The following is a 22792-nucleotide window of genomic DNA, read 5'->3' on the forward strand; positions in this document are numbered from 1 at the left end:
ATTCAGGGCCAGAAGTGGCTGAATTCTGTGTCTCAGAAAGGTTACAGGGGACCTGCTTTCTCTCTATATGCTCTGGACTCAAGGGTTGAAAATCATAGTGTCACTCTATTTCTGCTTTCCACTCCAGCCTCAAAGAGAGGTGTACTTTATTTGAATGCTCAGCATACTAACATGACCTATGATTGTTTGTGTTCATTTATTTATGTTCTTCTTCCCAAGATTTTAGTATTTTTTTTGGCTAACTATATGCTCTCTACTTCATAAGTTTGAAGAGAAAATTAGGCAACTGATCATATTTGTTGAACAGAAATATAAAAGTTGAGATGTTTTCAGTACTGGTACTTGACCAGGCAGAGAAGAGTCAAAAGAAAATGGGGGAGATTCTTGACCTTTTCAGTCCTGGGTTACTGAGGAGAATTTCGGACACTGGGAGACCTGTAGAAGCACCCTGTAGAGATTCTGAAAACAGTCACCATAGTGTCACTTGTGCTTGCTGTGGATCATAAAACAAGACTCCAGAGCTTATTCTAACTGTCTGTGTTACTTTGCCTCTTTGAGTCTCCATTTCATTGCTTGTCATATAGTAGTAAAAATAAAAAGAATTCTAAAATATTTTAAATTGTTCCTGGTATTACATAAGTTTTCAGGTACATAAAGAGAAATATATGGAAAATTACTTAGCATGAATAGCTATGTACACCATGCTTTTATAAAGCAGCGATTAGCTTTAATACTCACCAAGTTTGAACCAATGGTATAAGGAAGCAGCCCCAAACTTAACAGCCTTATGCAATTTTGCTTAATGAACTCTTTCAAGTGGTAGGAAATAGCTCCACACTCTTCTATACTGATCAGATAACATTTAAGATCTTTTAATTTAGTTTCATACCCTGCATTTTAAAGCAACTATAGGGGCTGGATAAGTATGACAACAATAGTAAGAAATGATCACTTTTGGGGGCTGGAGTGATAGCACAGGGGTAGGCATTTGCGTTGCATATGCAGCCAACCCGGGTTCGATTCCCAGCATCCCATATGGTGTCCTGAGCACCACTAGGAGTAATTCCTGAGTGCATGAGCCAGGAGTAACCCCTGTGCATCACCAGGTGTGACCACCCCCCCCCAGTTAAAGCAACTATACTATGTGTAGTTGTATATCACAATTTTTTGTACTATTAAGTGCCCTTCTGTCTGATTTTGTTTGAAACATCTCCATGGTGACATTTACTGAATCTCTCTTATTCCTCTATTTCTTATAAATTGTGGTATATTTCTTGTGTTTAGTTTAAGAGGTTTAATCAAATTTCAGTTCATGTTGTTGGTAATAACTCTTTATAGGTGATATTGTATAATTCCATCAGGGGGGTAACTCATTACCTCCTTTGTGAAGTAAGTAGCCTTGGTAATCTTTTCCCCAATTCATACTTTCATTAGAAATTGTTAAATAGGGATATTGTTATTCTTCATATGCTAGTTGGAATACTCCCACGCAGAGCCTTTCCCTTTCCTAAGGCTGAAAATAAGATTGGATTATCCCCCTATCAGTTTTTAGAAACCATTGATTTTAGTCTTAGCATCTGTCAGAGAGGGCTAATAAGGCTCTGTTTTTGTTGTTCACTTTTTATTGTCAACTTTAGGAGCTCAGATCTAGCACATGCTTAATGAGTTTTGACCCATGGCTGCTCTTCTTCTTATGGGTGTTCAAATTATCTCTTTTTTGTTGATAAGAAACTATTGAGACTTTTAGATTCAATCATAATAATAATCTTATTAGTTGAACTTGCTCCAACAAAATATCATAAACTGGAAGACTTAAGCAATAGGTTACATTTCTCACAGTTCTGGAATCTGGGAAGTTCAAGAATCTGGTGTTGGCCGATTTAGTTCTTAATGAGAGCTGGTTCTTGGTTTGCAGAATCTGTACTTGTGCGATAGATAAAGTACTAGTTTTGCCTTAGACTTAGAAGGATACAAATGCCATCTATAATTGCTACAGCTTCATAACCCACTTAGTCTCCCTTTCCACATATTCATTTTTGTTTTTTGGGTCATTTTGTTTTTTGGGTCACACCTGGCAGTGCTCAGGGATTACTCCTGGCTGTGTTTAGGGGACTATATGTGGTGCTGGGGATTGAACTCAGTTTGGCTGCATGCAAGACAAGCACCCACTGTACTATTTCTCCTTTCCAAATAATCTTACATTAGGGGATTTGGAATTTCAGCTTGTGGATTTGGGCAGAGATAGGCGTGAAGGACATAAACAGAGTCTGTAACAATAGTTTTGGATTGCTTCCTGGATTTTCTATTATGACAAGATGTTCCAAGCTCAGCTTGTGCATATTTTACAAAAACTTGGAAATTATTTCTCCAAAAGACATTTCTTCTTTATTTCCTTTTTTTTTTTTTTTTGGTGGGTAAGGCCTCTCCAGCTGTGATTAGGACATCCAGACCCCCCCCGCCCAATGATTCTCAGTTTGCTGAGCCGGATGGTTCAATTTGAGGGCCCCCAAATGGGGTCCAGCTCAGGCTTGGCAATGCCTGGGATTACTGTGCCACCCTGATGGTGCTGGGAACACATTGATGGTATTGAGGGCCTCTAGGACCACTCCCAGAGTGCTCTGCAATATCTAAGGCTATACCCCTAGATATCTGGAGGATCATGTAGTGCTGGGGATGGGACTAATGTTGACCTCATAGTGATGTTGGTGGGCCCATGGGTGACTTATGTGAAGCAGGGAGGAGAAAGACAGTAACTTTATCCCCATCTGCTTCTGCCATCTGGGACCCAGGGTTACTGGGTTCTTGTCTCACCTCACAGAAAGGAACTTCAGGAGTAGACAAGCAGTGAAGTAAATAGATTTTATTTGGAGGGTTTTTGAGGGGGAGAGAGAGAGTAACATGTCCAAGAGAGAATGTGGGCTTCTCCAAGAGTGGAGAGAGCCCCTGGACACATCCCAGCACTAGACACGAAAGCATGAAAGTAAACGTCTCAAGTGGGGAGATGAGGGAGACACATGTGCTCAGGGACTACATGTGCTTGACCACATGGGTGCAAGCAGCACACAGGCTTGAGCAGCATATGCGTGCCCTTTCTGTGTTCAAGTTGGCTTTTATAGGGTTTCTCCAACTTGCCCCCATGTGGGGCTTCTTCCTAGGTAAAAGTCTGTTGCTAAGGAGGTCACCAGGGAGATTGGGAGTGGTGATGGTTGTCTTTGGGCTGAATCAGGAACATTAGGGTATTCAAGGAATTTTCTTCATGGAGAAGGGTCCAATCTCCTTATGGTCTGTTGCTGCTCAAGGTCTTAACAGGTCTTAGTTCCTGCTTTTCCTGTTTTCTGCAAGATCGGCTTTTGCCATTGCCTTGGGAAGGGGCATTTTCTATCCTGCCTACATCAATATAAGGCATGTGCCTTAACCCTAGTACTTGTTCTCCAGTTTTAATATGTTTTCATATTGCCCCCCACCCCACTTTTATTTTTGGTGGAAAGAGGGAAGCTTGAGTCACACCTGAAGTGTTTGGGGTGTACTCTGGCTCTGCACTCAGGGATTACTCCTACTGGTGCTCAAGGGATCATATGTAGTGTCAAACATTGAATTAGGGTAGGCTACACACAAGAAAAGTGCCTAACTTGCTGCTCTAGGTCACTAGGAGTATTTATTATTTCTAGAAATTTTCAGTTTACAAATATGGAAAATATTTGTATTTCCAGCATTGTGAATTTATACTGATCCTAGAAAGAGGGTTCTTCCCTGCACCCCCTCCCCCATGCAAATGGTTAGCGGGTATTGACCTAGTTCCTCGCATGTGCAAGGCAAGTATTCTACCACTGACCCTCATCCCCCAGGTCTTAAAAAGAGAGTATAGAAAATACTTAAGGAAAGGTTGGGGCGATACCCTCTGATACTCAGGGGCTGTTACTGTCTCTGTGCTTATAAGTGTCTCCTGGTGCTTGGAGAACCATATGAGATGCCAGGGGCCTAACTGGGTGAGCAGGATGCAAGGCAAGTGGCTTAATCCATATAATATCTCCCAGGACCCCAGAAAGAAGATGTTTAATGACTCTAACTGTAGCACTGTCCTTCCATTGTTCATCGATTTGCTCAAGCGGGCTTAGTAATGTCTCCATTGTGAGACTTGTTGTTACTGTGTTTGGCATATTGAATACATCACGGAGCACACACCATTTCAAAAAGTAGTTAAGAGAGCATTTAAGGTTTTAGAATAAACTATCACAACAACAGCCACATAAAAGATTAAGTAATTGGACCTTTAAGACAATTTATGTAGATGAACAGTACAAAACTAATTAGAGTTCTCAATACAAAATTACCACAAGTACATATTCACTAATTAATAAACACATATTTAAGGCCTACTGGGTGCCAAGGATGAGCCAATTAGGGACATCAAGTGGCATAAATGCCCCTTCCCTGGGAGAACTCAGTGCAGGGGTCTGAAGAAATCAGGTAAGAAATGGAAATTAATTAAACCCACCAGTGGTGTCTAAGTCAATTAAATGACATATGGCTCATTATAGGGCCATTCAGTTCCATGTGACTGTGGTCATTGTGTAAGACTGACTCAGTGTTACCACATACGATGATTGAAAGAGTAGATACTGTAAATCCTTATTTAAAGAAAATCCTCATATTCCATGGCTTTGAGGACAGTTGCACACGCTAGGAGAAAAGGCAGCTCAGATAGAGAAGGGAGCACCAAATAAAGGGTGTTGGGAGGTTCCTCTCAAGATGGGAAATGCGTGATGAGAGTAGACTATAGACTGGACAAGATTGCCACTCAATGTCTCTTTTGCAAACCACAGCACTCAAAATGAGAAAGATAACAAAAGGGAATGCCCTGCCACAGGAGTAGGGTGGGATGGGGGGCTGGGGGGAGGGAGGGATACTGGGACTGGTGGTGGTGGAGATTGGGCACTGGTGGAGGGATGGGTATTCGATCATTGTATAACTGAAACCCAAGCACAAAAATTTGTAAGTCTATAACTGTACCTCATGGTGTTTCACTAATAAAAATTTAAGAAGAAAAAAAATAAAGAAAATCCTCAAATTAAAAAATGTTTGACAACCAAATTTTTTTTAAAGTATTGTAAAGTGGAAGCTATTCAGAATTGCAGACTTCGATTTGAATTATAGAATGATAGATATTATTTTATGAATTTTATTTAGAGGATAATGTGCTGTAAATAATTATGACAAGAGTTTAGAAGAGGGCATAATGGTCAGCTGCTTAAGAACACACATTGCTTAATCTTGCCTTTTAGAAAATTAAAGTACCAAGTTAGATTTGAATTTCAAGAACTCTCTGCCACTTATCTAAGCTGAAAAATAATGGCCCAGAGTTTAGTGGCTTAAAACAATAAATATTGTTGCAAAAACATTCGACTAAGAATTTAAGAACTGTCTAAGTGGATGATTTCTGAATTGGGATCTGTGAGGAGGGGGCTCAAGGGACTGTACTTGGTGGTTTAAGTGTCAGCTAATTTCAGCCACCTGAACTTGACTGGAACCCAAGGGGACCAGATCCCCTTTTCTGATAGGTTATTCATGATGAAGACTGTGGACAGGGGGCCTCATCTGGTCCTTAAGGAATCTTTGTTTTAGGTTTCTAAATGTTCTCACACCATGGAGGTCTACTTCTCTCACAGGAAATGATCCTGAGAGAGGGGAAAGTGGGGCCACTATGCCTGTGACATTTCACTCTGTATTTTCTGCACAAACCTATTGCTACACAGGAAGCCCTCATCAGTACAGGAGTGGATGACATAAAGCAGGGATGAGGGAAGGTCATCTGGTTGGAGACAGGAGACTCTATTCCCTGATTGACTTGCTTTAAAGTTGTGACTTCCTTGCTGTCCTCTCACACCTCTAGTGGTTAGGATTACAAACACAATGTCAGGGAGAAGACAAAGGTCTTTTGTACTAAGTCTGTTGGAGTTCCCCCTCTCCCACTCTCCAGGTTTACAGGGACTTGGGAGACATAAAGCAGAGCTAGTGTGTGAAGCTGCTCTTTTATCTTCAGCTGTTGCCTGAGGCTGCAGAAGATCTTTGATGATCTCCATCTGAGACTGAAATTTGAGTCACCAACACTTTTCCCAGTTTTGTTTGTTTGCTTGTTTTGGGCCACACCCTGTAATGCTCAGGGATTGTTTCTGGCTCTGAAGTCAAGAGTTACTCCTGGCAGGGGATCATCTGGGATATCCCTGGGTTGGCCGCTTGCAAGGCAACACATGCCCTACCTGTGTTCTATAGCTCTGACCACTGTCATCATCATCTTTAACTGGAGTCCTTTTAACTCACCTAGTTCCTTTGGACATTGTGTCTTTCTTTCTTCACAAGTGTGTTCTAGATAATGTTATAGGTCTTTTTCCCTTCTTTTATGCCCAACTTATATTTAATATTTGAGCTAATGTGTATCAGATTGGAGTCTGGTTGGAGTCTCCAAATTCCAGCAGGCGGGGGTCACACCCACCACCTGGCCCCCTGGCGCCGTGTAATCCCATCAGCGGCCAAGACTCAGAGACTATAAAATCCAGATCCCGGACGAGAACAGTGCAGTCTTTTGCCCCCGCGCCTGGGTGTCCCTCGCCGGGACCCCATGGAGGGGAGCGGGTTGAGCTTTCCTCCCCACCCCGACCGGGGCTCCGGCAGCCGAAGACCTCCAGGACCAGCCACCACCATGCTGAGACCACTCTCCGCACACATGAAGGTACTGGCAGAGGGACAAAGCCACGTGGGTTCCGGGGCCGAGACCTCCAAGCCTACTCAGATTGGAGTCGAGCATCTTCCATCCAGATCCTCCAAATTCCAGCAGGCGGGGGTCACACCCACCACCTGGCCCCCTGGTGCCGTGTAATCCCATCAGCGGCCAAGACTCAGAGACTATAAAATCCAGATCCCGGAATTGCGCGGCCGCATATGCGGCCGCGCAACATCTTATCAGAACTTTTTTTATGATATCTTATTATCCCATTCCTACTTTGGACAAACTTGCAGGCTATCAAATGTAGCCTGCCCACAGGGCAGAGTCTGGCAAGCTCCCCGTGGCGTACCAAATATGCCAAATACCAGTAACATTGATGGGTCTCATTCTCCTAAAGAGCCGTGAATATAATCTCAGGGCTAGGATGAAAGAGACGTTACTGGGGCCTGCTCGAGGCAATCGACGATTAACAGGATGATGAAATGAAATGAATGTGTATCTGTCCTATTCTGATTGCTCACACAGATGAAACATATAGGTAGGTAGACTGAAAAGCAAAGGAGAGGGATGGATTGCGTGAAGAGAGTGGGTAAATAAGTGAGAAAGGAGTCATCATTTGTTTCTTGATGGTAGAAGGTTGAGGCTATATCTGGCAGTGCTTTGGGATCACAACCATCAATGCTGGGGGGTCAAAACTGGAGTTTGGAGCAAGGCTTAGTCCTTATACTGAATTTCTTCCTCCAAGGAAGAATTAATTATTGTAAAATGCATTTTAGTAAAGAATAGAAGCTTTTCCTCAATACTTTCTCATCCTCATAGTTCAAAACAATAAATTTCTGTTTCAGGCAAATTACTCATAAAAGTCAAACCACATTTAAGTCTTCTGAATATTCGTGTCTCCTCCAAATTCTTACTTTGAAACAAACCCCTCAGGATGATGGTATTAGGAGGTGAGCTTTTAGGGAGTAATCACAATTATATGAACTCATTATTAGATCCCTGGGCTGGAGCCATAGCATAGCAGGTAGGGCGTTTGCCTTGCATGTGGTGGACCAAGATTTGATTCCTCCACCCCTCTAGGAGAGCCCAGCAACCTATCGAGAATATCCCGCCCACACAGAAAAGTCTTGCAAGCTCCCCATGATGTATTCAATATGCCAAACACAGTTACAACAAGTCTCACAATGGAGATGTTACTGGTGCCTGCTCGAGCAAATCTATGAACAACAGGAGGACAATGCTACAGGGTTCCTGAGAGAGCTTGCTTCTCTGTATTCTTCGTCATCTGAGGAGACAGTGAGAAAGCAACCACTTCTGAGTCAGAAAATAGGTTCTTACAAGACACTAAAGCTGATGAGCGTTTTGTCCTGGACTCTGCAATATCTATACTGTGAGAAATGAATGGTACTCAAGTCATACAGTCTATGATTTTATGTATGTATGTATTTATTTTTGCTGTTTGGATCACACTTGACGATGCACCGGGGTTGCTCCTGGCTCTGCATTCAGGATCACTCCTGGCGGTGCTCAGGGGACCATATGGGATGCTGGGAATTGAGCCTGGGTCGGCTGTGTGCAATCCTTACCAGTCCAGTCTATGATATTTTTGCTATAGTAGCTCACAAAGATGAAGATAAGAACTGATTGTTTTTCAAATCTGTGAACTGAGTGAGAAAATCTGGATGGGGTGCCACATTGCCAGCCCATGATGATGACATGATGATGTGATCAAAATCAAGCCAGATGCTGAGATAAAATACCTGTGAACTGGGAGACAAAGATCACTTCACAGTACTACAAGTTTCCCCACTTGTCAAGTGCCTACTGAAGTCACAGGATCTGTTTCTATTATAGGCCAGAGTGAGGGAGCCCCAGGCAGGCATGTCCAGTGGATGGTGTCTTGATGGTCTCAGCTTGTCATTATTCTCAGGGGGTGGCAGAGGGGAGCTCCTGGTGCATTTTATTCTTTCCTGAAGAGACAGGAATGTCAACATGGTTTCCTCTGACACCAAAGAGTTATCTAGAAACTTGAAATGCACTATTATTTATCTTTTATTGTTAATAGCAATAATGGGCTTCAGATCATTAAACCTAAGTGGGAAAAACCATGAAATCATCAGAAGGAAAAGAACTTTGATAGGTTCCCAGTTAATTTTCATGTCTTTAAAAAGGAATGTACCAAACTATGACTGATAAAGGATGGGGAATGCTGATCTTGAGAACTTTTGGGTTGAATGACAAAATACGATTTATTATCTGAAAGAACACACAACCCTCACACAAGACTTAACTTGTAGTTTCTTTTTTTCTTTTTTTCTTTTTTGATGCTATTCCTGACTCTGTGTTTTGGAAATGACTACTAGTAGTGCTTTGAGGACCATTTGTAGTGCTTGGGATTTGAATCAGGGTTGACAGTACACAAGGCAAATACCTTAACCCATGTATTATCTCTCTGGCTCCAGGAATTACTTTTGAGTGAAGCTTTAACACACAAAAATGAACAAATGCACAAACATGTACACAACCAACCATGGCACATCACCAACATGTCACACATGGACTAACATATACTTAGTTACACCACATACTCAAACACACATTCCTGCCTATGCACATACATCAAATACCCACCACCACCATCACCACCACCACCATTATCAGTACTTAGATCCTTTCCATCAAGTGCTATCAATACACTATCATACAACTATATTAGGAACTTTTCAAGTGGGAGGAAATTCCAAAGTGGTTTTAGACATTGCTTAATCCAATAACCTCCTTTCTATCACCTGCATTGACTCAAGAACTGTAATAATTTAAGGACCCCCCAAGCCAATGTCAGTTCAATGTCAGGCAGTAGAAAAAGGCATAACAGTGGAAAAAAAATCTTATTTAATGAGAAAGATTTGCTTCCCATTCTCTTGGTTCAAGTAAAGAGGAAAGAGCATTGGTGGCATATAAATAAACTTATCAATAGAAAATGCCATGACTTAATTTTTCTTCTAGAGAAAGAGTAGCTGTTTATTGACTTCTCACCTTAGCTCTTTACTGACTCAAGTTTTATTAATTCCAACATGATACCAAGCATCTCCCTAGCAACTCTCTCAATAGGGCAGATTTAATGAACTTACTTTGTCTCTCTTTTTTTAAAAAAAGAAAACTTTTTTTTTATAATTACAAAGCCAAACCTACTAGAACATGATTTTAAAAAGCAAACAAAATTAAAAGTTTTATAGCAGAAGGCCCTCCAAGAAGAGATCTAATTATACCATAATGGGTAAAACTAGCTCTTGGATGAAGTTAATGATGAAATAGCTATGAAATGGGCCGACAGCAGACTATGAGAAGTAATGATGAAAGAAAAGCAAAAGATCAGATTATTAGGTCCTTGAGTTGTCTAAAAACTGAAACCTTCTTATTAATATGGGATTTTAGTGTTTCTCTTGGAAGAAAAATAAATATATTACACCTCTTATTCCACTGGGGAGTCGCCTCAACTGAAATGCAAGCACTTCCTAAGGGCTGATTATACACCTTAAAGGGCAGAACCCAGTTTTACAGCTGTGGGATTGGAGGAGGGCTGGGTGTTCTATCTTCCAATTCATTACCACACATTATCTATGACTTTTGGGTAATTGAGCAAATAATGCCCTTGACAGCCATTCTCCCTCTTTGGCTCCAAGGCAAGGTAATTAATTAAGGCCAGAAGGGGATTGTTAACGGCTGTTAATGAACCACAATTGAGAGGATTACTTAGGAGGGTGCTCTGAGAGCCTATAAAAGCATATGAACAAGAGTATCTGGGTATCTAATGTTCCCTGTCCTTCTTATCATTGTTCAGTCACAGAGGGACACTTTAAAAGTAAAAATCCTGGGGAATTTCCATGACATAGCCCTGATTGTGCCTGTGTCACTTTGGTTATTTATTTTCAAATCCTATGAAAAAATTTCCTAGGACAAACAGTTCATATACAGACAAAATACACTGTCGCAGACAATTAACTGATCTGCCAATATCTATTTAGAGCTATGTGATGTCATTGGAGCATCTCACACAGACAATACTTAAAAAGGAGTGGGAGGTACTCTCTAGCCCATGAAGTCATATTATCAATGTGGGTACATGATGAATACAAGAAACAAGTGGGAGACCAATGTGATGTGATAGCATGTAATTAAGCACTGAACTGTGAGGAACAGATTGTCAGAGCTAAAGTTCAGAGAAGCTCTTTTCATAAGCAGGTGATCTTAAAATGGCTCACTAGACACTTGGCTGAGAAAACTACAAAATTCAGCAAATCAAGTAGTTCAAATCTTCATGCTCACTTTAAGAACTCACTGGTTCAGACTTTATTGGAAAACAACATGGACATTCCTCAAAAAATTAGAAATTGAGCTCCCATTTGACACAGCAATACCGCTTCTGGAAATATACCTTGGGGCCCCAAAACACATAGCAGAAACATCATCTGCACTTCTATGTTCATTTCAGCACTATACACAATAGCCAGAATCTGGAAACAACCTGAGTGCTCGAGAACTAAAGAAACTGTGGTATATATACAAAATGGAATACTACACAGCTGTTAGGAAAAATGTGGTCATGAACTCTGACTTTAAAAGGATAAACTTGGATAGTATCATGCTGAGTTAAATGAGTCAGGAGAAAGACAGATATAGAATGACTGCATTCATTTATGGGATATAAAAAATAAACAGTATGAAGCTAAAATATCCAAAGCCAGGGAAAATAGGTCAGGAGGACTGGTCAATAGTGGGTCAATGGTATGGGAGATGGTGGGTAGTTATTATAGAGGAGGGTCCGTTATGACAATATTAGTTGGCAATGATCACTTTGGACAAGAACTGACTGTAGAAATGACTGTAGAAAGTATGTAAAGGGAAATAGATAATAACGTTTCAGCATCTGTATCGCAAACCATAATGCCTAAAATGAGAGAGAGAGAGAGAGAGAGAGAGAGAGAGAGAGAGAGAGAGAGAGAGAGAAGAGAGAAGAGAGGTGCATGCCATAGAGGCAGATTGGAGTTGGGGGTGACTTGAAGGGCTGGGAGGGAAACTGGGGACATTGGTGCTGGGAAATTACACTGGTGGAGGGATGGGTGTTGGAACATTGTATGACTGAAACACAATCATGAACAATTTTTTTTTTAATATAGAACGCTTCATGAATTTGCATGTCATCCTTGCTCAGGGGCCATGCTAATCTCTGTATTGTTCAAATTTTAGTATATGTACTGCTGAAGCGAGCACTCATGAACAATTTTTTAGTGCTCTATCTCATGGTAATTCAATAAAAAATAAAATAAAATAAAAGAACTCAGAGGAGACTGCTCAGGCCGTGCAGGGTTTGCGTATCCAAAAGGCCACTCAGTCTTTGAAGGATGTAACTTTACAAAAATAATGTGTCATTTCATTGTTATAAAAGTGGAGTCAGTAGGGGAAAATTAGGTCAAGTAATGGGGCAGGGCATGGGACTGGTGACTCAAAAGGAATGCTGGATTTTTACTGCAAACTCTTAAATATGTATATATAGATTCTTAGATGTATATTCTTTCCCCATTGTGCATATACAAGTTGCTTTTTTCTGTTGGTGCGACCACGTGATGCTGGGTCTTCTTCAAGGAAAGTGTGTTCTTCACCCTTTTGAACTCTTTCCCCAGCCCCACAGCAATTATTTTTAATGATCCATTGGCTCTATTAAGTAGTGTTTCAGATTTTTTTAATGCAAAGATTGGGAACATTTAATTTTCCAAAGACTATATCATCCAATTAATTAGAGATATCCACTCATTGAAATATGAATTTTCATTATTAAAAAAATTATAAGCTTGGTGCTCTAGAATCTTACACTTAGATAAGTGCATCTTATCAAGGAAAAAGAAGCTCATTTTTCTCTTGTAAGCTGGAAGGAGGGCTACTGGGCTATTGGGATACTGGGAGGATGAGTCTGCCTTTCTATCTCTGGTAGATCCTCGAGAATATCCATTTTTGGAAAGTGCTGCTTGAGGGTTAGGGCATGGAAATGAGCCTCCTGAGAACTGACTGCACCTATGTAACCCTAAGCTAAAGCTTAGGACCCCTTGGTACCCAGTGTGAAGGCCTCTGTTGACCTGGGGAAGAGTAGCTCAAGTCTAGGACACAGACACCATGATGTCCCCCACCATATCCATGTGGGCTGTGAGGCTAAAGGGAAACTCATTTATTTTTTATCTTTTAATTATGAGCCCGCTCGAGCAATTATGGTTATAGTTAAGATATGTGTATAAGGTACTGTATTTGTAATAGTGTTGATGTTTATAATCTTGATGAACAGTTACCATACCTCACCACCACCAAAGTACCCAGTATCCTATACCGATATCCTTTGTTTTTCTTTTGCTTTGTGCATCACAACCAGCAATGCTCAGGGAAATTAATCCTGGTGGTGCTTGGGAGACCATATGGGATGCTGGGGATCGAACCTGAGTCAGCCATGCAAGGCAAACACCCTATCCACTGAACTATGGCTCCGGACCACCAATGTCCTTATGTTACCTAAAGTCCACATCTTCACCACCCTTTCCTGCCCCTCACTGCTTGGTAATCTCTGTTTTATAATCCAAGGCCAGGAGTTTGTCATGGTTCATTTATTGCTTTGTTTTGTTTATACACCACAGATGAGTGAGATCACTGGTGTTTGCTCTTCTCCCTCCGACTTATTTCACATAAAGGCCAAATCGTATTATTATTTTTTCTAGATCGTTCCCTTCTTTTCTAAGTCACAACTGAATATAGACTCTTAAGTCAGATTTGGGGTATAAGTCACAATTTTCCCTCTGAACAATTTTTCCTAATTTGCACAGATTGCTTAATTTTGTGCTTGAGTTTCCTAATGTGTAAAATGTGTGTGCTTTTAAAATAGTATTTAGCTCATAGGATGGATATGAGAGTTAAATGAGTTCAGGCACATAAAGCTCTTAAGAATAAACTTTGGCATCGGATGAGAACTGAATTTATGTAAATTGTTATAGAGTTTCAACTGAGCTCTGTTGGGAAGTCTTGCCCTCAGATTGTCAGAGTCCTAGCAGGGCCTGGGTATGGTCCAAGAGAAAGGGAGTCTTTATGCCAATTCCTATTTGGGGGGATGTGGGGAGCTACCTCCAAGCAAAGTATAGAGGACCCATGGTCAGTCGTACAGAGATTCAATCCAGTTTTGTGAACCTGACAATTCAGGGATTGGGCCTGGTGATTCAGCACTGCTCAGGCCCAGTGATTCTCAGAACCACAGGCCACCCTGGTAGATGGAACCTAGCACGTGCTTCAGTGCTTTGAACTAACATTCTGACTCTGTACCAGTTCTTAAGGATAAGCCTCAGTTTCTATCTTTGAAACCTATGGAGTAGAGAAAAAAGTGAAGAGAACCACCGTAGACTGAATCAAAGAAAAGGAGACAAGGAACCAGCCGACTTTGAATTTTACCCATTCTGGACAAAAAGAGACTTCATGAGTTTCCAATGGTTTACAGCCAAGTGGTTAATGTGTAGCCAACAGAGGGCCTTTGCTTGTGTTGAATGTGCTTCAGATGGAATTGCAGTGTCTGCAGTAGATTCCTCAATTAAGCTGACAAAACTGGAGCTAAAACTGCAGGTAAAAGTTTCCTCCCATTGTTCTCCAGCATTAGATACAGTTCACAGCCAGACATTATTCCTCATTTCCTTATTTACTTAACAGAGCAAACTATTATGGTTTTGTTCTTTTTCCTTAGAATAGTTTGCTTTGGCTTCTGCCTAGTTAATATTTAGTGTTTATGTTAAGTTCACATTTGTTTGATCTATTGAAGTTGGGTGTTGGGTTAGATTTAAGAGATAATCTTGGTGCCGGGAAGGTGAGACAAATGGAGCAATTTTTAAACATGGCACAAGTTGCTGAGGATTCTCAGGAAGAAGAATTTGTGGAACAAATTCCGAATGCAAAGTAAAAAGTTTTTTGGTAAACATTCCTTGTTTCTCAAAGTTTCTTTCCCTTGCTTCTTAGCTTTGTAGATAGGTAGCTGGGGGTAGGGGGGTAGGGGGTGTGGCTAGACAATGAAAGAGTTGAAATAGGAAGGATACTGGGAATTTTTGCAACTAGAGAAGAACTTTGGTGACATAAAAAGATAAAAAAATTTTTTTGAGTGAAAAAATCTGTGCTGACAGGGAGAGATACATTTTTGCTTTGCCTTACACTTTGTAAGCTTCCTCATGTTATATCAGGATCCCTGTTAATCATCTGTGGGAGATGGATAACCTCCCCACTATTTCGAACCAGTCCCAGGTTGAGGGTAAAATGGTGGATAATGAGACAATAGTCAATGATTTGGAAATCTTGGTTCTGGTTATCTTTATCAGGATTAAAAGATGAGAATCATCAATTACTGATGGAAGAAGGATTATAGGTAAAGCAGTCTGGCAGATGCATATAGTATGGAGGAACCATGGCTAGAGAATGATCAGCTGTGAAAATGGCATCTATCTGAGAGAGATAAGTGTGTAAAAAAAATCTCAATTCCAGTAGAACATAATGGTGTCTTGAAGATTTGATGCTCATTCTGTAAATGAAGGTTGTCTTGTCAATATACTTCAGTCAAAGAACACTAGGAACAGCCTTGTAGTTGAAGGAGTTGTGATTGCCACTTGCTGGAGAGGGACACTATAGAGAACCTTGGGCATCTCTCTAAGATGGTATTAGAAAGAACCTGTTATGAAGCATTGGGGAAGGCTCAGTGGATAAAATCTAAGGTCTTGCAAGTGTGAGACCATGAGTATGACAACCAGCACCACCCACATACTCTGAATGTGATTTCTGTAGTTCTACTCTCTGTACCCCAATGATGCAACAGAGTATGTGATCTCTAGTAAATAGCCAAGTGTGCATGAGCACCGCAGCTGATGTCCAAACACTTCAGTCAAAAATAAAACCCTTGGGGCTAGAATGATAGCACAGCAGGTAGGGCATTTGCCTTGCATGCGACTGACCCAGGTTGGATTTCCAGCATCCCATATGGTTCCCTGAGCACTGCCAGGAGTAAATCCTGAGTGCAGAGCCAGAAGTTAACCCCTGTGCATTGCCGGGTGTGACTCAAAAAGAAAAAAAAAAGAATGAAACTCTCCGGTCTGTACTATGTGAACACCACAGCAACTTGTAGTGAGCACTGCTTCATATATATATATATATATGAACATACATACACGTATATACACATATATGTATACATACATATATACACATGTATGCATAATTACATGCATGCATACATATATGTGTATGTGCACTGCAACTCTGTATGTGAGCCTAAACCATCACAACAACAGAAAAAGGGAACAGAAGCAGGGAGAATGTTTTGTAAGATTTGAGCTTCAGTTGGGTGATTTTGGGGAATGTCTAAGCAAAGGGAATATTAATTTCATATATTTATTTAATTTTGTCAGGCATTTGTATTTATTTGCTTCAGAAAATGGAACTGCATTTTCAAAGGAAGGTTGACAAACTGATTAATCAATATTTTTGCATATTTATGGATAGAATATATAGTACTGAATCACCTGAGATAGACAGTTACAAACTTGTTCATGATTAGTTTTAGTTGGTTTAGATGGTTTTAGTCATACAAGGTTTCAATACACATCCCTTCATCACTGTACATTTCCCACCAGCCACATCCCCAGATTCCCTCCTGCCAACACTCCCCCCACCTGCTGCCCTGATCACCCCCCTCTAAGGCTGGCAGGCACTTTTCTTCTCTCTCTCTCTCTCTCTCTCTCTCTCTCTCTGTCTCTTTGTCTCTCTCTCTTTCTCACTCTCTCCTCCTTCCTCTCTCTCTGTCATTCTCTCTCTCTCTCCCTCCTTCCCTCCCTCTCTGTCTCTGTCTCTGTCTCTGTCTGTCTGTCTGTCTGTCTGTCTCTCCCTCACCTTCTGGGCATTATGGTTTACAATACAACTACTGAAAGATTATCAGGTATATCCCTTTACCTACTTTCAGCATTCAGTTCTTGTCCATAGCTATTATTTCCAACTGTTATTGTCACATAGTATTTTTATTGTCACATAATAATGGTCTCTTCTTTATCTTAATTGCACTAATTTTTGATTAAATACTACCACTAGGGTTAGTTCTATGGAAAGGTATCTCAATAAACCATATCTATAGACAGAGGAATCTAAAATGGGTATAAAGCAATTGATAAAGAGGTAAGTCATGGGTTGAAGAAATAGTACAAAGAGTAAGGCATTTGTCTTGCATATAGCCAACTAAGATTCGACCCTGAGCACCAGTTTATGGTTCCCTGAGCAATGCCAGGAGTGTTCCCTTGTCATAGAGCCAGGAGTAAGCCCTGAGCAAACCCAGATGTGGCCCTCAAACCAAAAATGTAATAATAAAATTAAAAATCTTAAAGTAATTCACTCATTTTGACTGAGAGAGGTGTTCGGTATTTTGTGGATGGGACAGTGATTTTTTTTTCTGTACAGAGAGAAAATTGGGAAGTGACCATATTTATCATATCATAGTAATCTTGTCTGATATGAGAGGGCCTTCGTGATGGGTCAGGTTAGACATTGCAGAAGGCAGGTCTAGGCAGGCAGTAGACAAGTTCCTAACCTGGCAGAAACAGGAGAATCCTAAGCTGAAAGGTGAGTGAAATCAGTTTTCATAGTGAACATGTCCCGTGAGGTGAAAGTAATAGCTGTGTTTCCTGAGACTCCCGTCATAGCCTTTTCAGTCTCCTTAGATTTTCCCTGTCCTCATAACTAAGGCTCAGGATACTGAACAAGTATTACACATCTATATCCTGGGAGATGGTGCAAGGAGCCATAGCACACGTTCTGCATGTGAGCAGTGTTTAGAGTAGCCCCAAAGCACTGTCAAGTGTGTGTGGCTCCAAAAAAAACCAAAAATAAATAAAAATCAAAGGTATCCACATCTGTTTGATTCTGTTCCTTTGGTTTACAGAGTTTTTTTACTTGTTGTGTGTGGGGTGTCATAATCCTTTATTGTTTTGGGGGTCAAAAGGGCCACACCCAGAAAAGATGACTTTTGGTGACCAGGGATCAAAACCATGGTAAAACATGTGCTCTACCGCTGAGCTGCAAACATTTTAAAAATTAAATTAAAATTTTTATAAAATTGTTCACAATACTCGGTTACATTTAATATTTGAACACCAATCCCACCACCATTACACGTTCCCACCATCATATTTCCATCCCACACCCCAAACCCTGTCCCCCAACCAGAACAGAAAATATTTATTTTGTATTGCTTGTTATGAATAATCCTGAGTTGCAAATCTTACCCAAAGGAATTTTCTTTAGGGGTTTCTGTTTTTTTGGTGGCAGCAGGGAAACACACCCATAGGTGCTCCAGACTTACTTGTCTCCACACTCAAGAATTATTCAGGGTGGTAGCTGAGATAAGTATCAGGAGGTTTACTCCATGGCTTGGAGGCCAGCCGCACATGCTAGGGTAAAAGGCAGCTCAGATAGAGAAGGGAACACCAAATAAAGGGTGTTGGGAGGATCCTCCCAGGATGGGAGATGTGTGCTGAGAGTAGATTATAGACTGAACATGATTGCCACTCAATGCCTCTTTTGCAAACCACAGCACCAAAAGGAGAAAGAGAACAAAAGAGAATGCCCTGCCACAGAGGCAGGGTGGGATGGGGGGAATAGGGGGTGGGAGGGATACTGGGATCAGTGGTGGTGGAGAATGGGCACTGGTGGAGGGATGGATGTTCGATCATTGTATAACTGAAACCCAAGCACAAAAATTTGTAATTCTACAACTGTACCTCATGGTGTTTCCTAATAAAAATTAAAAAAAATAAAATAATGAAAAAAAAGAATTATTTAGGGTGGGGCCAGGGGACCATACAGGATGTTGGGGTTGAACCCAGGTCGGCCACGTACAAGACAAGTGCCCTATCTGATGTATTATTGCTCCAGCCCCATGGCCTTAAAGAATTTCTTTTCTTTTTTTTTTTTTCATTCATAACAGGTTTGTTGTTCTGACTGGAATATGCTAAGCTTTTGCAAAAATCTTTGATTCCCAACCCCTTAGAAAAGTATGTTGAGGGGCTGGAGAAATAGTACAGCAGGTAGGGTGTTTGCCTTGCACGTGGCCAACCCGGGTTCGACCCCCAGCATCCCACATGGTCCCCTGAGCACCGCCAGGAGTAATTCCTAAGTGCAAAGCCATGAGTAACCCCTGTGCATCACCGGGATCACTAAGTCAATGATGGTTGGAGGAATTGATCAGGATGGGAGATGTGTGCTGAAAATAGATAAAGGACCAAACATGATAGCCTCTCAATATATGTATTGCGAACAATAATGCCCCAAAGTAGACAGAGAGTATGAGGATATTGTGTGCCATAGAGGGAGGGGGAGAGATGGGCTTGGGGGAGGATACTGGGGACATTGGTGATGGAAAATGTGCCCTTGCCCTGGTGGAGGAAGGGTGTTTGATTATTGTATAACTGAAACTCAAACATGAAAGCTTTGTAAGTGTTGCTCACGGTGATTCAATAGAAAGAAAGAAAGAAAGAAAGAAAGAAAGAAAGAAAGAAAAGTATGTTGAACTAATAAAGAACTCTAAAGAATTCTGATCCCCTCAAGATAGACAAGTTTTTACGGGCTTCTAGAAAATTACAGTGGGAAAGTATCAGATTGTTCTTTTTGTCACAATATGGTCTACAATTGTTTGACTGTGGTAGACTTGTGAAGGTTTTTGTTAGATTAAGTGGAAAAAAATCCTGGCAGAATTTTAGCACATAATTTCTTGTCCTGCGTTTTGGAGCAATAATACAATCTGCTTTGTCTCCCACATGACTGTCTTCACACCTGGCGCTGTCACACTCCCAGGAGGCAATCTTCCCTCTCACCTCTGGCACTGCTTCCCAGCTAAGCCAGCAGCCTTGTTGCGCATGCGCTGTATCCTCACAGTGGAATCTGCCTATCCATAGAGAATACTTTGTCCATAGAGAGTAAATCCTATAGAGACTTACTTTGAGACAAAAATGGTAGCTCCGTTAGTCCATTCATGGATATAGCTAGAAGAAATGTCAAGTTCTTTTTAAAAGTCTTTTAAAAATGTGAACCAGAAAATTAATACAAGATTAAGGCACTTGCCATACATGCAGCCAATTCAGGCTTAATCCTTGGCACCACACACGGTCCCTCAAGCATCACCAGGAATAATCCATGAAAACAGAGCCAGGAATAACTCCCAAGCAATGCTGTATGAGGTCCCTAAATCTTCCCTCCATGACCCCATCATGACCATTAGGCCTGAGTGGTTTCATTTCAGCAGCCACTAGGATAGAAGCCCCAGGGTGGCAGAGTTAAGGGCAGTTGGGCTCTTTGAGTGAAGCTGGCATTAGGACTGCCTCTGGAAGTGCTGAATGTTCTATGCTCCTAAAAAAAAAAAGAAAGTGAGGTTAGATTGTGTCTGGAACTCATACCCTAAGACATAGCACCAGCACCTCTGCTGAGATGGTTCTCCCAAGATCCAACTCCTAAAGTCTCATTACCTAAGGGGTTGGCATTAGACTAGATAGCTGTCCAGCACCATCTGCCTGGTGTCCCAGAGTTTATTTTTTTATATTCTCTTAGAATAAGAATCATTTACTGGACATGTTTCTAGTAGTTGGCACTGTGTTTGAGTAGTTCCTTAATGCACACAACAGCACTATGAAATCGCTCTACTGTGAGACCTATTTGGAAGCTTGATAAATAAAGCTACCTGTCCAGTCAGTAGCAGACTTGAAGGGCTGTTTTTCTCTGAGTGGAGCATGAATCTCAGTTCCACATGCTAGTTATGCTTTTGCGAAAGAGAGAGGAGAGTAAAAGGGCATGGGCACTGTGAAGGTTCTCACCCATGAGAAAGGATATGTTTGTCACAGATTGGAATTGCTGAAATGGAGATTTTGGAGGGGTGTACTTATTGCCACAAGATCCATGGATTGCCCCTATGGCCCTTCATTTCCTTTCTGGATGGTCTCCATTTTGGATCCTGAGAACTCATGGCTAAGAAAGTCATTGGAGATTTTTTAAATTTTATTTTTTTCCTTTAAAAATTTCAAGGATGGGCTTGTTACAGGCAAAAGATTTTCCCTTTACTTGGCAAAACAGACTAGAAGAAGTAGAAAAAAAAGTAAAAGTAAAGAAGGGCAAAAGGGAGAAAAAATTGAGAATAATAAGAAAAATTCTAGACTGATCTGCAGCCCTTGAAAGTGGAAGAAAATTAAAATTATTTTCTCTCTCTCTCTTTCTCTCTCTCTCTCTCTCTCTCTCTCACACACACACACACACACACACACACACACACACACACACACACCATACCCACACAGATCACCAGCAATCACTTTCATTATAGAATGACTAAGCACAGCCTCATAATTCACAAACCACTGATCCCCAGTATCTCACCAGTATCTGATATTGTGTCCTGAGCCTGGCAGGAGTGATTCCTGAGTGAAGAGCCAGGAGTAAGCCCTAAACACAGCCAGCGTGCCCCCAAAACAGAACAAAACAAACAAACAAAAAATCACCCCAGGAACATAAAGTAACAAAATAGGAGACTAACACCCAAGAATAGCCGAGATTAGTACCAGGAATTTTACTCCATGGCTTGGAGGCCAACCGCACATGCCAGGGGAAAAGGGAGCTCAGATAGAGAAGCGAACACCAAATAAAGGTGTTGGGAGGATCCTCCTAGAATGGGAGAAGCATGCTGAAAGTAGACTATAGACCAAACATGATTGTTACCCATTGCCTCTTTGGCAGACCACAACACCCAATAAGAGAGAGGACAAAAGGGAATGCCCTGCCACAGAGGCAGGGTGGGATGGGGGGAATAGGGGGTGGGAGGGATACTGGGATCCGTGGTGGTGGGAAATGGGCACTGGTGGAGGGGTTGGTATTTGATCATCGTATGATTGAAACCCAAGCACAAAAATTTGTAAGTCTACAACTGTACCTCATGATGTTTCACTAATAAAAAAAAATCACCCCAGTCTCACAAAGTTGATAGGAGAACTAAATGCAGTAATGTGTATAAAAGACTTAGCATAGTGCCAGCACATTCGAGTGTCTCAAGGATGGTACAGTAAAAGAATGATTACTATCATCATACATATGAAGAAAGCAATCTGAGTTATATATATATATGTATATATATATTGCTTTCTTCATATTTTACATATATATAAAAATTATATATATATATATATAAAAATTACATATATATATATATCCCTGGAAAGTAGTAGACAAGAACTCCTAATTATGTGATTCTGAGTCTTACCTTTCTAAACCTCAGTCAACAACAGAGCTACCTGCCCTATTTATTTCACAGTTATTATAAATTCACAGAAGATAATAGGGGGAAATTTCTAGTTAAGCTTCTCCTATCTGCCAGTTCAGTCACTGCCTTTGCCAGCTTCTTCTCTCTCATTTGTAAAATACCAGTAAGCACCTATCTGGCCCTCCAGACACCCAATTACCCATCTCTCTTCACTCCCACTCACTGTCCACAAGGCTACCAATTAGCCACAGGTTAGCTTTCTGGAGAGAACAAAGCATGCATACATACATTTGGTTGTGACTGACTCTGGGAGTAGGTACCAGTGAATGAGATGGTTGAACTAGTTTCCTTCCCTCCACAACCCTCACTCTCTTCATGCACCTAGAATCTAGGAAAGGAAATTTCTGAATAATCTCAGAGTGGGTTACATTTTTTGAAATGTACATATCTCCCGCCCCATCCTGTGTTTTATTGTTCAGTCTCCTGGGAAATATCCTATTTGGGGAATCCCAGGGTGTGAATTTTCATGTGAGTCCAAGGGCATTTCCACCCACAGTGCTGAGAGCATGGGGCACCATCCAGAGTGGCCACTGGAAGGCTGTGGCCCAGGAAGCTGACAGCTGCAGGCAGGGGCCCCTGATAATTTGTTCTGTGGGTGGTAGGAGCAGCAGCATTCCATGTGCAAGGGCAGTGGTGGGGTCCATTTCAGTGACACTTGGGGGGGGGTC

General features: G+C 41.2%; 1 non-coding gene across 1 annotated transcript; it reads right to left on the minus strand.

Annotated features, from left to right (window-relative positions):
* Nucleotides 1-11888: 11888 nt before the first annotated feature.
* LOC130042173 (U6 spliceosomal RNA) lies at nt 11889-11992 on the minus strand. The gene has a single exon (XR_008795145.1). It is a non-coding gene; the product is annotated as a U6 spliceosomal RNA (small nuclear RNA).
* Nucleotides 11993-22792: the final 10800 nt, after the last annotated feature.

The sequence above is a fragment of the Sorex fumeus genome, unplaced genomic scaffold (assembly GCF_029834395.1).
Source record: "Sorex fumeus unplaced genomic scaffold, SorFum_2.1 ptg000098l, whole genome shotgun sequence".
NCBI classification, from domain to species: Eukaryota; Metazoa; Chordata; class Mammalia; order Eulipotyphla; family Soricidae; genus Sorex; species Sorex fumeus.